General features: G+C 46.9%; 1 protein-coding gene across 5 annotated transcripts in view; it reads right to left on the bottom strand.

The window, feature by feature from the left end:
• FOXN3 (forkhead box N3) overlaps positions 1-15,858 on the bottom strand; it is a 422,811-nt gene that overhangs the window by 341,291 nt on the left and 65,662 nt on the right. The window contains exon 2 of one of the 5 annotated variants that reach the window (XM_056133253.1): positions 12,490-12,583. The exons of the other annotated variants lie outside the window; for them this stretch is intronic. The gene's annotated coding sequence lies outside the window, so the exon portion shown is untranslated. The remainder of the gene's footprint in view (positions 1-12,489; positions 12,584-15,858) is intronic. 5 annotated transcript variants of the gene reach the window in all.

The following is a 15,858-nucleotide window of genomic DNA, read 5'->3' as shown; positions in this document are numbered from 1 at the left end:
CTCTTCTGCCACTCTATTTTTTTTTTTGCTTTTTGGACCACACCCAGCGATGGGGGGGGGGGGGGTTACTCCAGGCTCTGCCCTCAGGAATCACTCCTGGCAGTGCTCGGGGGACCATATGGGATGCTGGGGATTGAACCTGTGTCTTCCGCTTACAAGGCAAATGCCCTCCCCACCATGGCTCTGGCCCCTCTTCTGCCACTCTGGAGGCAGTAGTGCATTCTGGAACAAACTCTTCAACCTTTCCGACTTTCTTCTTTGTAAAACCTGGCACTAGAACTATGCTCTCAAGATCCCTAGAGCGAGTAATCATTTAAGATTACTTAAGAAAATAGGATCCCCCAAGCTCAGGGTTCTCATAATTAAAAAAGTTCAGAGGAGAGGGATAAATAAATGAATGCATTACACAACTACTTTATCTAGTTAGCTATAGGGTTATCAAGTTAGCTCATTTCTCTGCCAAATTACAGATGACATTTCGGCATTTGGCCCTTAGAAAGGATGGGATTGAGATGGCAAATGTCCGCTCACAACAACACAGAAAGACCCCTTTCAAAAAAAAAAAAGATCTCTTCCTCTACAGATGTCTGCAGTCTGCTTACAAAACTTCTAACTGGAGAAGAGAGTGTCATTTCATTAACTGCTTTCCAGAGACTTGGATTCTCCCAGTCATCAATGGGTTAATCCTTCATGGTTTCGAGAAAGGGCAAGAAAGCACACTGGGCTGATACAGTCCATTATTAAAATTGCATGTCAGCAGAGGCAAATAGCTCCAGCCACCTGACACTGGGCTTAGCCATCATCTTCCTTGCTATAACCCAAAGTTATTACATTAAGAGCATAAGCAAAACCATACAGCTGACAGCAAGGCACAGTCCCCTGGTAGATGGAAAGCATCAATCCTGTTGGTGAAGTATTTAGCTACAAAAGGAGAAAAGACAGTCTTTGATTGAAGGATGAGAGGAAGGCACAGACAGCCACTTTTCAATCAGAGCGAGATCGCTATAGTTGAAGAAATAACAGCTCCGACAGCCAGATGATAAGTTTGCCTCCAGAAAGCACGAGCCAGCCAGTACACCTAGCGAGGCTAGGGCTTGGAAAAGTTTGGGGGGAAATGAGGTCAGTCTTCTCTGTTTCCCATTCAGCTGGGGTGCACTGATCCCATTAGGGGATTTTCTATGGGAGTTTCGGCAGAAACCAGACGGTGGGCTTCCTTAGGAACCATGAAGACGCAATACTGATCCCGTTAACTTCTGCAGTGCTAAGTGATACGCATAAGCTCCGCGTCTTTATTTAGAAGTCAATGAAATTAACAGTAGAGTTTAGAAGCCAGGAACGAGGTGCTAGGTTATTTAAAAACATACATACACACACATAAACAAAAAAACTCCGTCCATTCTTTTCAGCTAAACTCCAGCTCCGGTTGTCTGGGCGAGAATAGTAGTGTTAATAGATTCCGCCTCAACTAAAAAGGGAGCCAGTGGCAGAAAATCTATTCCTCCGGTGAGGTTGCTGGGCAACGAGCAAGCTTTTGGCATGTGGCTGATGTCTCCAGGCAGCCCGGACTACACAAAGTAAGCTCTTCCATCACTTATAACTAACTTGATTTTGATGGATTAAAACCAAATCAAAACGTACTGTAACTCACTCACTTCTAAATTCAGGAATCAGAGAGAGACAGAAAATATCCCCACCCCCAACTAAAGATTAACTTAGCAGAAGAAGCTCTAGGATTTAAATGTTCCTGTGACTGGGTAATAAATCTCTTAGGCATGATTTCATTTCAAGACAAGAGTATCCAAAAGTAATGGGGAAATTAGCCCTTAAGAGTATTTGGGGGAGCTTGTGGAAACGCCAGTGATCGAGAAAGTGCCAGCCCCGGAAGCCTGAAGTAAAGGATTCGACTCCTGGTACCACCTCAGATACCCAGAGAAATCCCTGTGGCCATATATAGACCCCAGCACCACAACTGAATGCCATCCAGCATAACAAAATCCAGCGAATGTGAGCACCACAACCAAGTGTGTGACTCCTGGCAAGTGTTTCGATGAGAATAGCGGAACACCTCAGCCAGTGTGTGTCGTCCCTGGGCATCACCAGGACAAAGAAAAAGGAAGAGGAAAAATAATAAAAAGAAAATTTTAAGAAATAGGGGCTGGAGTAATAGCAGAGTGGGTAGGGCATTTGTCTTGCACGTGGTCGACCTGGGTTCTATCCTGGCATCCCATATGGTATCCCAAGCACTGCCAGGAGCAATTGCTGAGTGCAGAATGAGGAGTAACCCCTGAGTATCTCTGGCTGTCGCCCCCAAACTCTCCTCCTCAAAAAAAAATCCATTAAAACAAGGTTTTTAGGGGGCAGAGCAATAGTACAGTGGGTAGGGTGTTTGCCTTGCATGTGGCCGACCCGGGTTTGATCCCTGGCATCCCATATGATCCACCAAGAACCAACAGGAGTAATTCCTGAGTGCAGAGCCAGGAGTAACCCCTGAGCATTGCTGGGTGGGTGTGACCCAAAAAGCAAAAACAAAACAATACAAGAATTTTAGATGGGGCTGAAGGGCACTTGATTCATATGTGTGAGTCACTGGGTTCAATCCTCAACATTGCAATAAATAATAAAGTAAATAAGATGGTGGGAACCATTATGCTATAAAAATGAAAACTTGAGGTCATGAGGAGTTCTAGATCCAAATGCATCTTGATGCCCAGTTGGGCTGCAATCCTTTGGCTGCCTCTACTGCAAACATCCAGGCACATTAGTCAAATATTAACAAGAGATCGATAGTGGCTCCCAGGTCCCATCTCTGAGTTGCAGGGGTAATAAAAAATATGGAAGGTGAGGCTTTATTTAGAATAATTTTACTCTTAGAATAGAAGGTGAAATGTTTTTTTTTTTCCTCACTTACTAAGCTCTGCCAGATGTTCGCTTGGCATTTACTGTGTTGGGTTATGAAAGCCACCTCCAAGACATATGAACAGAGCTAACCAGACTCCCCAAATGGTCAGGATTGTGCCACCCTGTCCTCTCCTGGTCTCTCTGCCAGGACTCCAAATTCCATAAAAGTGACACTTGGACTTATTTCAAACTTTTCTCTCTTCAAAAAATATCCTTGGATCAGAGCGACAGTACAGCAGGGAAGGCATTTGCCTTGCACGTGGCTGACTCAGGTTCGATCCCCAGCATCCCATATGGTTCCCCGAGCACTGACAGGAGTAATTTATGAGTGCAGAGCCAGGAGTAAACCCAAGATCCGTTGGGTGTGACCCAAAAAGCTACCTCCACCCATCCTCACCCCACCCCCAAATTAAAACCCCCCAAACATCCTTTGGTCATAGCCTCTGCAGTAAACTTGCACATACTCTCACTGATGAGAGCTCTACCTCATGGGCAATCCTAAACCAGGAACTTCAGTAGTCATGGGCCCATTGGAGCAGAACTCTGTGTGTGTGTGTGGGGGGGGGGGGGTGCAGGCAAATGCAATGTAATGCAATCAGTAGAGGGTGAACAGCAATTCTGCCCACATGTCTCTTAGGAGTGGCCATAGGTGAAGCCAAAGTGTGTCCAGCGGTTCCCTCAGCGGCTGAGAGTGCACGTGACCTCATCCTTGCCCATGTCCGCCTAATCCAGGACTCGCCCCACTGTGGCCTCACCAGTGCCTCACCCACTATGGATCCATTACACCTGTAATCAGTTTCCATGTTTCTCGCCAACATATTAAAACACACAGCAGGAGCTAAAAGCAGCCTTCTCTGGAAGCATTATGGTGATGCGATGCAACTTGATAGACATGGATATGTTATTATTGCTACAAGGGATCTGCTCTCAGGAAACAAAGCGTTGCTGATTTTCATATGAAAAAGAGGCTTAATGTGAACTCCCAGGGGCATGGAAAGTGGCTTAGTAGGTACACCGGACTCTAGTGTCCACAAATCGAATACTGGTCTACAAATCTAACTCTTTCTAAAGGTCTTTTCCAGTACCAAGCCAGAAATCCCTTGTCGAGCAGTCCACCCCACCCATGCTCTGGTTCATTTTCCCTTCTTCCTTCTCGTAGCTTGGTTCCTGCAATCACCATTTCTATTTGATGAGCATGACCCAAGCATCAGTTCAGTTCAGAGCCTGACACAGAGTAGAAGTTTAGTCAAGTTTCATCTTCACAGAACTGAGCAATTCAACTCCTGGGATTAAACCCCAAGGGTCCCAAAACACAACGCAGAAAAAGACATCTGCACACCTATGTTCATCTCAGCACTATTCACAACAGCCAAAATCTGAAAATAACTCAAGTGCCCAAGAACAGATGACTGGATAAAAAAAAAAAAGCTACGGTACATCTACACAGTAGAATAGTAGAATACTACTCAGCCATCAGAAAAGATGAAGTCATGCAATTTGCTTATACATGGATGGATCTGGAGAGTATGATACTGAGTGAAATGAGTCAGAGGGTGAGGGACAAACACAGAATTGTCTCATTCATATGCAGGATATGAAGAAACAGTTGGGGAATATCTAATAACAGAGGCAACAGAAACAAGGAGCAAGAGAACTCGTCCTTAGTAAGAGTCTGCACTGTGGGGATAGTGAGGAGAGGTCGGGGTAAGGACTTTGAAGACAACGTTAGAGGGAAGGGGTTACTCTGGACAAGGACAGGGGGCTAAAAGGGGGTCAAGGGACATGTGTGATACCTATAAGTAAAGTAAGTAAAGTAAAAGCCCTCCCGTTGTTCATCGATTTGCTCGAGCGGGCCCAGTAACGTCTCCATTGGAGACTTTATTGTTACTGTGTTTGGCATATCGAATATATCACGGGGAGCTTGCCAGGCTTTGCCGTGCAGGTGAGATACTCTCGGTAGCTTGCCGGGCTATCCGAGAGGGGCGGAGGAATCGAACTCGGGTCGGCCATGATGGCTGCGTGCAAGGCAAACGCCCTACCACTGTGCTATCGCTCCAGCTATGGGTAAGAGTATTGTAAACCACAGTGCTGAAGGAGAAAAGAAAAAGAAAAATGTGCCCGCCATAGAAACAGATGGGGGGTGGTGTTGATGGAGGAGAGAAACTGGGGACACTGGTGGCGGAGTGGACACTGGTGAAGGGATGGGTATTGGAACATTGTACACCTGAAAGTCAATCATGAATAACTTTGCAATTCACTGTGATTCAATAAAAAAGAAAACATAAAACTTGATCTTTTGCTTTTTATCGGAAGAGAACAAACTGGCATGTACAACACAGCACTGCACGGCACTGTCCTCCCATTGTTTTTTGTTGATTTGCTCAAGCAGGCACCAGTAACGTCTCACAACAAATTGTGAGACTTGTTATTACTGTTTTGGGCATATTGAATACGTCACAGGGAGCTTGCCAGGCTCTGCCATGTGAGCAAGATATTCTGGATAGCTTGTCGGGCTCTCTGAGAGGGGCGGAAGAAATTGAACCCGGATCAGCTATGAGCAAGGCAGACACCCTACCCGCTGTGCTATCACTCCAACCCTTGTATAACACAATTTTTTTTTTAAAAACTTTAATTGTTTTAGTTTATGGGCAATCTGGGATCTCTGGTCAAACCAGTAGGTGCTATTGTGGGGAAAGATGTTAGTGGGTGACCCATTGGCTAAGTTGGCCAACTGGCATCCTTCCTGCTGGGGTGCCCTCTGTTCTCTGAGAGTTGAATTTTGCATAGAAATGATCCAGTAATTAGAGGCTATGAGAATATGAATGAGTTCCTCTCTTAAAATAATTTTTATGTTATCAAAGCCATACAATTGTATTACTCTTGTCTCCTTCAAACTCATACAATTATCAATGGTCAGTTGTTCATTATCCAATTTTTCTCTTCTGGTGGAAGCATCTGTAGGATTGCCTCCTTCGAGTTGATTGATCTCCATTTGTTTTCTAACCAGAACCCTCACTATTTGCAGTTGATTCGTTGTTATTTTCTAGTCTGTCTCCCCAATCAACTGTGAGCTCTCTCCCAGGGCAGAAACTATTTCCATCCTGAGCTGCTTGTCTCCTTACTGCCCAGCACCAAGCCTGACATGGAATAGGCACCCAGTAAATATTTGCCAAATGAACACTGCCTGAATTAATTAATTGATGAATTAATTAATGCCTAATTGAAGTTCTAGCTTGGTTGAGAGTCTCCAAACCAAGACTGTCGATCCAAAAACTTGGCTGCCTCTTCAGAGAAACATGCTAACCAGAATCCTAGCTCTCATGCCCTTCTTTGGAGATTCTTAAGGAGTCTGTGACCCTAGGAGAGCAAGCAGGCCTGGGAAGAGAACCTGGAAAAGGAAAGCCATGGATACAGTCTTAGATAGGTCTCTTTGGGGATGGAGCGATAGCACAGCGGGTAGGGCATTTGCCTTGCACGCAGCCGACCTGGGTTCTATCCCCAGCATCCCATATGGTCCCCTGAGCACTGGCAGGAGTAATTCCTGAGTGCAAAGCCAGGAGTAATCCCTGAGCGTTGCTGGGTGTGACCCAAAAAGGAGAAAAAAAAGATAGGTTTTTTGGTGGGGACTGGCGGAAGAGACTTGTGAAATACTGGGTTGCTGCATCTCAAAGACCTTCTTTCTGCCTTTGGGCTTTTTTTTTTTTTTATCTTTATTTTAAAAGGTAGTAAAGTGAAAATAGTAAAGGCCCTCCCATTGATCATCAATTTGCTCAAGCAGGCCCAGTGACGTCTCCATTGGAGACTTTGTTGTTACTGTGTTTGGCATATCGAATACATCACAGGGAGCTCGCCAGGCTCTGCCGGGCGGGCGAGATACTCTCAGTAGCTTGCCGGGCCATCCGAGAGGGGCAGAGGAATCGAACTCGGGTCGGCCATGTTGGCTGCGTGCAAGACAAACGCATATATATATATATATATGGGCTGGAGCGATAGCACAGTGGGTAAGGCGTTTGCCTTGCACGCAGCCAACAAGACAAACGCATATATATATATATATATATATATATATATATATATATATGGGCTGGAGCGATAGCACAGTGGGTAAGGCGTTTGCCTTGCACGCAGCCAACATGGCCGACCCGAGTTCGATTCCTCCGCCCCTCTCGGAGAGCCCGGCAAGCTACTGAGAGTATCTCGCCCGCCCGGCAGAGCCTGGCAAGCTCCCCGTGACGTATTCGATATGCCAAACACAGTAACAACATTTTAAAAGGTGGTTCACAATATTTCATTACATTTACTATTCAAACACCAATCCCACCACCATTACACCTTCCCACCACCAAATTTCGGATGTTTCCATCCCAAGCCCCAAGCCCTGTCCCAAAGCACAACTGAGAAAATGTATTTTGTGTTGTCTGTTATGAAAAAACGCTAAAAATGCTACAAAAAAAGCATGCATAGAGGAAACAGTGTGAAGATTGTTCTATTTTGGCAGGGGCCATTAAGATATTGTTTAGGATATCACTAACATGCTGTTAAAGGTCAAGTGAGCTTTTTTTTTTTTTTTTGCTTTTTTGCTTTTTCGGTCACACCTGGCGATGCACAGTAGTTACTCCTGGCTCTGCACTTAGGAGTTACTCCTGGCGGTGCTCAGGGGACCATATAGGATGTTGGGAATCGAACCTGGGTCGGCCACGTGCAAGGCAAATGCCCTACCCGCTTTGCTATCTCTCCAGTCGCCTCGAGTGAACTTTCATATATACATATATATATATCTGAAAATACGTATAAATGCATATATAGATATATTCCCCTCTATGAATAGTTGCCTACTATTTGAAACCCATCAAATGTGGTGTGCTACTTATGGAGAATGGGTAAGGAGTGTCTCGGCCACGCAGTCCAGGAATATGTTCACTCGTACATGAGGCTCGGCCAGAGAGTGTGGGGAGCAGCCTTGAGCGTGGTGGCGGTTGGATTCTGGAAGTTTTCAGCTGCCGGGGCTGGGTCCCTTGGGGCAGGGAGGGCTCTCACCCACCCCCCTTCTGCGGATACCTGGCTTAGGTAGTAGACACCTGACTTTTAAATCCATGTTACCAAGGTCTTATCTTAGATAAGACAGAAACAACAGAAACACAGGTGGCGTGACAGAGACACCTGAGTTAAAGTCAAAATATATGTTTGTTTTCGAATACAAGTTACTGTGTTTGGCATATTGAATATGTAGCTTGCCAGGCGAGATACTCTTAGTAGCTTGCCGGGCTCTCCTAGAGAGGCAGAGGAATCAAAACCGGCTCGGCCAGGCTGGCTGTGTGCAAGGCAAACGCCCTACTGCTGTGCTATGACTCCAAAAAACTGGGGCGATAGCACAGCGGTAGGGCGTTTGCCTTGCGTGCAGCCAGCCCAGCTGAGCCGGGTTTGATTCTTCTACCCCTCTTGGAGAGCCCGGCAAGCTGCCGAGAGTATTCAATATGCCAAACACAGTAACCAGTCTCAAAAATGGAGTTTATTACTGGGCCTGCTCGAGCAAATCGATGAACAACGGGAGGATAGTGACAGACAGTGAATATAAGTTTGGGACTAAAGACATCCCTATTCATTTGCTTTCCCCTTTCTCCCAGTGGTTTCTCTCTCCCTTCCTCCACCCCTTCTTCCTCTCCATCACTGCCTTAATCCCTCCTCTCCATCCTCCTCAACATCCAACTGCATTTCAGATGGTTTCATTAACTCCCTGCATCTATTTGTTTGCTGGAATATTTGTTCTGATTTCTTGGTCAGAAAAAAAAAACATATGATAAATATATGCATGTATGCAAGTAGGATCTGTATGGTTACAAAGATATGTGCATATCAATGCGGTATTATCTGTTTACTTACGCTGGCTAATACAGCAGGGTAACAGAGATAGGAGCAAATCAAAGCAGTAGATTATTTTTAGTTTATTCATATCTGACTCCAGGACACTACCAGTTTAAACACGAGACGTTGCTTCCATGCTTAATTCTATTAGGCTTAGGCTATTAAGGCTAATTTATGTTTCAAAGGCATATACTAACTGATCATATGGGATAACATATGTAAAAGTACTCTGTAATTAAAGTCTAATGCAAATGTGTTATTACCACAATAATTTTCAATTTCCATGCATGTGTATGTAGCTATATCTATATATTTCAAAATTGATGCAATCTAACACAACAGTCTTTAAATACCTATTCCCCAGACCAGTACCTGTCAGTGATAAACTTCTTATTGACTCGAGGCCAAGGGAGAAGTATCAGAATAATATATTACATTTTTTACAATGACAAATGTTTTATAGTTAGAACAAGGCTTTTTTACTTGGAAATTAAATTCTTACTGATTTTCATTTGTTTGCTTGAAGGTCCACTTGTTTTATAAAATTACACTGACAACAAACGGTAAATTTCAAAACCCTTATTTGCAAAAGAAAACCATGGGAAACTTTCTTTTGAGATTTTTACTAATCTGCGGAATCTATTTTATTATTGGGGTGGAGGGGGGCACTCCCAGGGCTGCTCTGGGACTATTCCTCATTCTGCTCAGGGGCAACTCCTGGCATTGTTTGGGGACCATATACCCACATCGAACCCAGGGCAGCCAAAATGCGAGACAAGAGCCTGGTCACCTGTACAAGCTCCCAAGCTCCTAATTGGGAGTGGGGGTGTGGCAAGGGGGCACATTTGGGCAGCAAGCACATTTCCTATTTGGCTGGGGACATGCAGGAGACATCTCGCTCCCATGAACTTTCCTGCCTCTGGTCTTGGAGTCTGAAATCTCTGAACATTGCTTTGGAGTTGACCCACCTGGTCACCTACTGTCTGGGGCAAGTCCCAGCAGCCTTAACAGGAAGAAACCCCAAGCTGGAGGTTTGCCCCAGGGCAAGGAAGAACTAAATTTTTTTGGGGGGGAGGGGGTCACACCTGGTGATGCACAGGGGTTACTCCTAGCTCTGCACTCAGGAATTACTCCTGGCGGTGCTCAGGGGACCGTATGGGATGCTGGGAATCGAACCCAGGTCGACCGCATGCAAAGCAAACGCCCTACCCGCTGTGCTATCACTCCAGCCCAGAAGAACTAAATTCAACAGACAAAGCCACTTCCATGTCCCCGTGTGTGGGTGCCTGGTCCCTAAGGGGTGCACACCCCTAAGACTGGCTGCAGTGTGGCCAAGCCAGGCTACTTCCAGGATCTGGGATCCCCCCTGCAAGCTGAGCCCAGGCGGCACCTGCCCTTTGATCAGCGTGGCACCAGCCTGTTACAAATATGCTCCTATTAAGCCATCTCCAGCCAGCCTGAGGGCATCTGTCTAGAGTTGGAGGGAAAGAGCCCTCCTAGGCCCTGCGGCCCTCAGGGCTGCGTTTCTGCTGCACGTTCGGGGAAATGCTTTGCTGGGAGCTACAGAGGCAAGGAACCTGGGACAGTGGTCGGGCCCAATGCCATGAAGGCAGGCGCAGGCTCCCCCTGGCACAGGGATTTCAGAGCTGGGCATGGAAGCCCAAGCACATGCTGGCCCTGCCCATAACACTCGCAGTAACGCCACTGGAGCAATGCACTGCCCACTTCGAGCTCTGCCAGGTGTGGCATCTCGGGGCTCGAGGCCTTTCAAGGATCCCCATATTCTGAGACCTTGTCACACAGGAGGGACCATGCAGAGCTCCCCCCCCCCCCCCCCGTTCCAAAGCAAAAATGAATGAAAAGGGGCTGGAGCCGATAGTACAGCGGGTAGGGCATTTGCCTTGCATGCAGCTGTCTCGAGTTCGATTCCCAGAATCCCATATGGTCCCCTGAGCACTGCCAGGAGTAATTCCTGAGTGCAGAGCCAGGAATAACTCCTAGGCATCGCCAGGTGTGATTCAAAAAGAAAAAAAAAATGAATGAAAAGACCCCACTTATCTTTGGAAGCTATTTGGGGTGAAAGAAAAGTCACAAATGTTTCCACACACTGCCAGTATTTCCCTATTGGGTGGGGTGCAACTTCCTGAACACCCCACGCCCCTCTTCCCTTCTTTCCTGGGTCGAAGGTGACTGCAGTCCCAAACTGGGAGGGGAGGGGACGGTAAGGGACGGGAGGGGGAGAGAAGAGAGAGAGGAGAGAAGAGAGAGAAAAGAGAGCGTGAGAAAGGAGAGAGGAAAGAGAGAAAGTCATGAATGACCAAACCCCAAGGCTGAAGTGATACCATGAGGTCTGTCACTGACGTTCACAGGCAAGCAGATAGGGCAAGAAAGCTGTTCACGTATTTCCCATAAGCTGAAATCAAGAAGGGCCCAAACCCCAAACCCCAAACAAAACCAAGCACCTTCCCAAGGCCCTGGGGGAGCAGTTCAGGCAAACCCGGGCAATAGCACAGAGAGGATGGAGGGGTGGGAGGGAGGGAGGGAGGGAGAGAGAGAGGGAGAGAGAGGGAGAGAGAGAGAGAGAGAGAGAGAGAGAGAGAGAGAGAGAGAGAGAGAGAGAGAGAGAACATTGTGGGCATGACCCCGCCAGGCTCGGCCACTCGCAGCCACAGTGGGCCCTGCCCGATGAGGGCTTCCGGTGGCTTCAAAGAAGGAAATTTTCAGAGTCCCGACCTTAACATTATCAGCTTTGAAGTCGTGCACAATGACATCCTTTGGTTTCCCGTCCAAGGCACAGGGGGGTATTTGTTCCAATTTTAAGCCTCCATTTACTCACCAGAAATGTAAAAATATTTTCACTGAAGCTCAAGGCAAAGAAGCAGACTAAAACAACAAGAATGAATGGGGGGGGGGGGGGTCAGTGCAGAGCAATAGTACAATACTTGCCTTGCACAGGGCCATCCCAGGTTTGATCCCTGGCATCCCATATGGTCTCCTGAGCATCACCAGGAGTAATTCCTGAAGGCAGAGCCAACCCCTGAGCATCGCTGGATGTGACCCCCCAAGCAAACAAAAGGCAGTGAATGGCAGGGCAGGGGGGAGGGTGGCACAAACATTCTTTTCAAGGGATACCCTACTGTGCTATGGGGTTCAAGTGGTCCAGTGTGCTTGAGTGGTCTGAACCACAACATCACAACATCATAGAAGCACATGGTTTCAAACCATCCCTGATCCAACCTGTCCTCACCAACGCCCCTCTCCTTGCAAAGAAGGCCCCTGGGGCTCCTTCCATGGTTGTCATCCCTAAACTGGGAGACTGTGCCATGAGCACCTCTGACTTCTCCAGCAAGCTCCACTGGGACCACTTCACAGTGGCCGACTCGGGAATGCCTCTGCCCAGCCCAGCCCTCCACCCTGTGTCCCCACCAGCATCCGGTGAGCAGAGAGCAGACAACTCCTGACCTGCTTATAGAATAAAGATGGCAAAAACGGGCTCCCCACCATCCTCCCCAACCCCTGGACCAGGTTTTATCTTTTTCTCTTTCTGCCTGTCTTGGGGTAGATTCTGTTATCAGGGCCTCATCTGTGATTCGGCCGTGGACACCAGAACCTTCCCTGAGCATTGTTCTTGGATCTGTTCTCATTCCCTGCCACGATGAAAGCTCTGAGGCCGCCCCCACCCCCACCTGCAACCCCCGATGCTGGAAAAGAGAGATTCTGGGAACCTACCAAGGTCCATCGGAGAAAAGGGAATCGCACCCACATGCGTCATTTGCATGATGCGATGCTCTCGGTAAAACTAATCACTGAACTGGCGCCAACCCTGGAAGGAAAACAGAAGGAAATCTGTTGCCTTGAGATGCATCTTTCTTCTTCTTCAAAGAACCCAGAGTTGCTCTTATAGCACACAATGTTAGGCTAGGCCTTGGGCCAATTATTGTCAGGAGCATCTGAGAAACCTCTCAGCTCCCGTGAGCTGTGTTGTTTTGTGATGACTCCAACTATTTGTTTGCTTAAGCAAGGCTGGGGGTGGGGGTGGGGGGGGGGGGGAGATTGCTCAAAAAGTTCTGTGAAAATCTGCGCTCCGCACAGGTCCCTCCCAGCAAACACAAGCAGGCAGCTCCCCGGCGTGCGGCAACCACACGCATTATCTCTGCCTTACAGGTATGAATAATGTATAAACAGACAGAACCCCTTCAAACACACCAGGACTTGATTCACAATAGGAATGTAAACATGACCCAGAGCTGAAGTTAGACGTTCACTCCGAGTTGTCTGCACAATGAAGCAAGCTTTTGACTGGGGCCCGGTGGGATTGTCTGCATGGGTGGGGGGCAATTCTCCTCAGGGCGAGCCCATACCAATGCGCTCTTTCAAGCATCCCATGGAGGGCCTCTTCAGAAAATCCTCAAGAGACCCTGCCTGGTCTGGGGAGGGGGGGCTCCATTTGGCCTTCAGGGCAAAGCGACCACAGCCCTCCACAATTACACACACAGAGGGACTCTTTGGCACGGAAGAGCTCTAAAGTAGTGCTTGTGGCTTGCTCAAGTTCAAAGACAAGACTAATTAAAGGAACCTTGGGCTCACACAATATTAAAGTGAAAAAGAGGAGAGCCCATGAAGAATGGAAAACTCGGAAGTAAAGCCCCCAAATACACAACTTGTAATTTCTAATAAAGCAGGGAGGCAGAACTTGAGTCACTTAAGAGAATGTTCAGTACCCAATTAGGAGCCACCACCCCTCACTCAACAGCTTAATTACCCCGGAGATTAATTCCCTGGGTGGCAAACCCCAAATCCCTTCCCGGCCCACTCCATTGCTCAGTGGGAAGTCAGGGGAAATGAGGGTCTAGGTTAGGTTTGAGGCTCACAGCTCTTCAAGGGTTCTTTAGATCTCAGAAATCAGCATCAAGGGACAGGCAGAGACAAAGACCACTGGTTCATTAGAATTATGAAAACCAACGCGCTCTGGGTAGCTGGAAGGAGTCAACTCAAGTTCGTTTTCAGAACCTAAAGAGTGAAGCGCTCTGACTCGATGCTAACAAAACAAAAGGCAGAGAAAAGTCCAGGATGCTAAAGGACTAATTTCTTGTCTTCTTTTTTTCTAATTCTTTTTTTAAGAATTCTGTACTGGTACTGGGATCCATGGTGGTGGAAAATGGGCACTGGTGGAGGGATGGGTATTTGATCATTGTATAATTGAAACCCAAGCACAAAAATTTGTAAGTCTACAACTGTACCTCATGGTGTTTCATTAATAAAAATGAAAAAAAAAAAAGAATTCTGTACTAGAGAGATGTTACAGCAGGTAGGGTGCCTACCTGGTACCTGGCTGAATCAGGTTCGATCCCTGGCACCCCATATGGTCTTCTGAGCTCTGTCAGGAGTGATACCTCAGAGCAGAGCCAGGAGTAAACCCTGAGCACCTCCAGCAAGCAGGCGATGGGGTGGGGATGGGGCTGAGAACTCCTCTAGGGTAATGCTAGTAGAGAGTTCAGAGGGATGGAGTGAGTGTTTTGCAAGTACTGGAGCCCAGGTTGGACCCCTGCCCCCCCCCCCCCGCCCCCAGCCTTCTCCCAACATCCCCTGGGCGACAGTTCATCACTGGCCAGGTCCTGCACACAGGGCCATTGGCCCACACAGCTGGGCCAAGTCCCATCACAGCTCACCCTAGACCACAGAGCACCCCCCTCACCAACACCCCCTTTTGGGAGGTGACCTCTGTCCCCTATTCCAAGTGTCCTCAAAATAACTTTCCTCCTTTTGTTTGATTTTCATTTTCACAGAATAACGTCGGAGAGTTAGGACTTGGCCCAGATTTTGGTTATCCAAAATCTATTGCTATTTTAATATGCTTACATTTTGTTTCCACCCCCCTTTTTTTTCCCCCTAAATCATTAATCCAGTGCAAGATTCAAAAGACGATATAGTGAAAAGTAAGTCACCCGCACCTCTATTCTCAGCCACCCAATTCCCTCTGCAGCAGGAAAGGGTAAACAAACAAAACCCAGTGTATTCTACCACTGGGGAAAACCAAAACTAAACAAAAGACCTAAAACAAATAAGTCGGGCATACTCTTTCAGATATCATCTATGCAAACAGGAGCATTCCACCCCCTCCTTCTTTCAAAACAAATGCCTTTTGCAAACTGTTCTGAACTGTGCATGCTCTCACTAAACCCAACTTCATCTCTGTTCAGAGTGCCTGGTGTGGAGGGTTAAGGGCAAGGGCAGCTTTAAGGGACACAGCAAGAGAACACGCTTTTTTTTTTTTTTTTTTTTTTGGTCTCAGTGAACATACTTGAGTGCTTTGTCAATGTGCTGTGCCCGAAAACACTCACTGCAGCTGGGTCTCGCTTCTCCACCTGGGTCGCCGCAGTGGTATCAACTATTCTGAATGTCACTGATCAGACAGGTGAAAATTATCTCCAAGTTTTGGTTTCGAGTTCTCCTATTAGCAGGGCAGGTCAGCACCTTGCTGGGTGTTAAAGACTCATTTATTTCCCTTCAGTCAACTGAAGGTTTCTATCTTGTTGACTTTCTACTCCTTTCTCCTATTTTTTTTTTTTAAAAAAACTAAAGGCAATCTTGATTTTTTGAATAGCTCTCTATTGGGTTTTCAAGACCATTCATACAATAGCAAATAACTGCAATCAGCGAGTAGAGAGGTGCTGAGATATTCATTCTTATTTTTACCAGTGTTCCAAGGTTAGTGGACTGACCAGAAAGCTCCCTCGAAGTTCGCAGCCAGGATTAATGAATTTGTGTAGTTAGTCTTCTGTGTGTATTTACAACATCAAAAGTCCCCTTAGATTAAAGAAGAGATTATACAGGAACTAATCTCTTTCTATCTAATGAAAAATTTGTATGTTCTTATTTCCTTGTCAGATTTCATTGTACAAAGAGCAACTGAGAGACACTAAGTATATTAACTCTCATTGTGGTTTGGACCAAAACCTACTCGAGCTTGGCTCTCTGGCCAAGTCACATGGTAGAACCCTGTCAGAACCAGGTGGGCAGAGACGAAGACTAACACAAATCTTCCGCAGGAAGGTTGCCCACCACCCACCTCCTCCCTGCCCCTGAACAAGCCTTCCC

This window comes from Sorex fumeus, unplaced genomic scaffold (assembly GCF_029834395.1).
Source record: "Sorex fumeus unplaced genomic scaffold, SorFum_2.1 ptg000098l, whole genome shotgun sequence".
Classification (NCBI taxonomy): domain Eukaryota; kingdom Metazoa; phylum Chordata; class Mammalia; order Eulipotyphla; family Soricidae; genus Sorex; species Sorex fumeus.
Note: the sequence above shows the minus strand (reverse complement) of the source record. Positions and strands in the feature narration are given on the sequence as shown.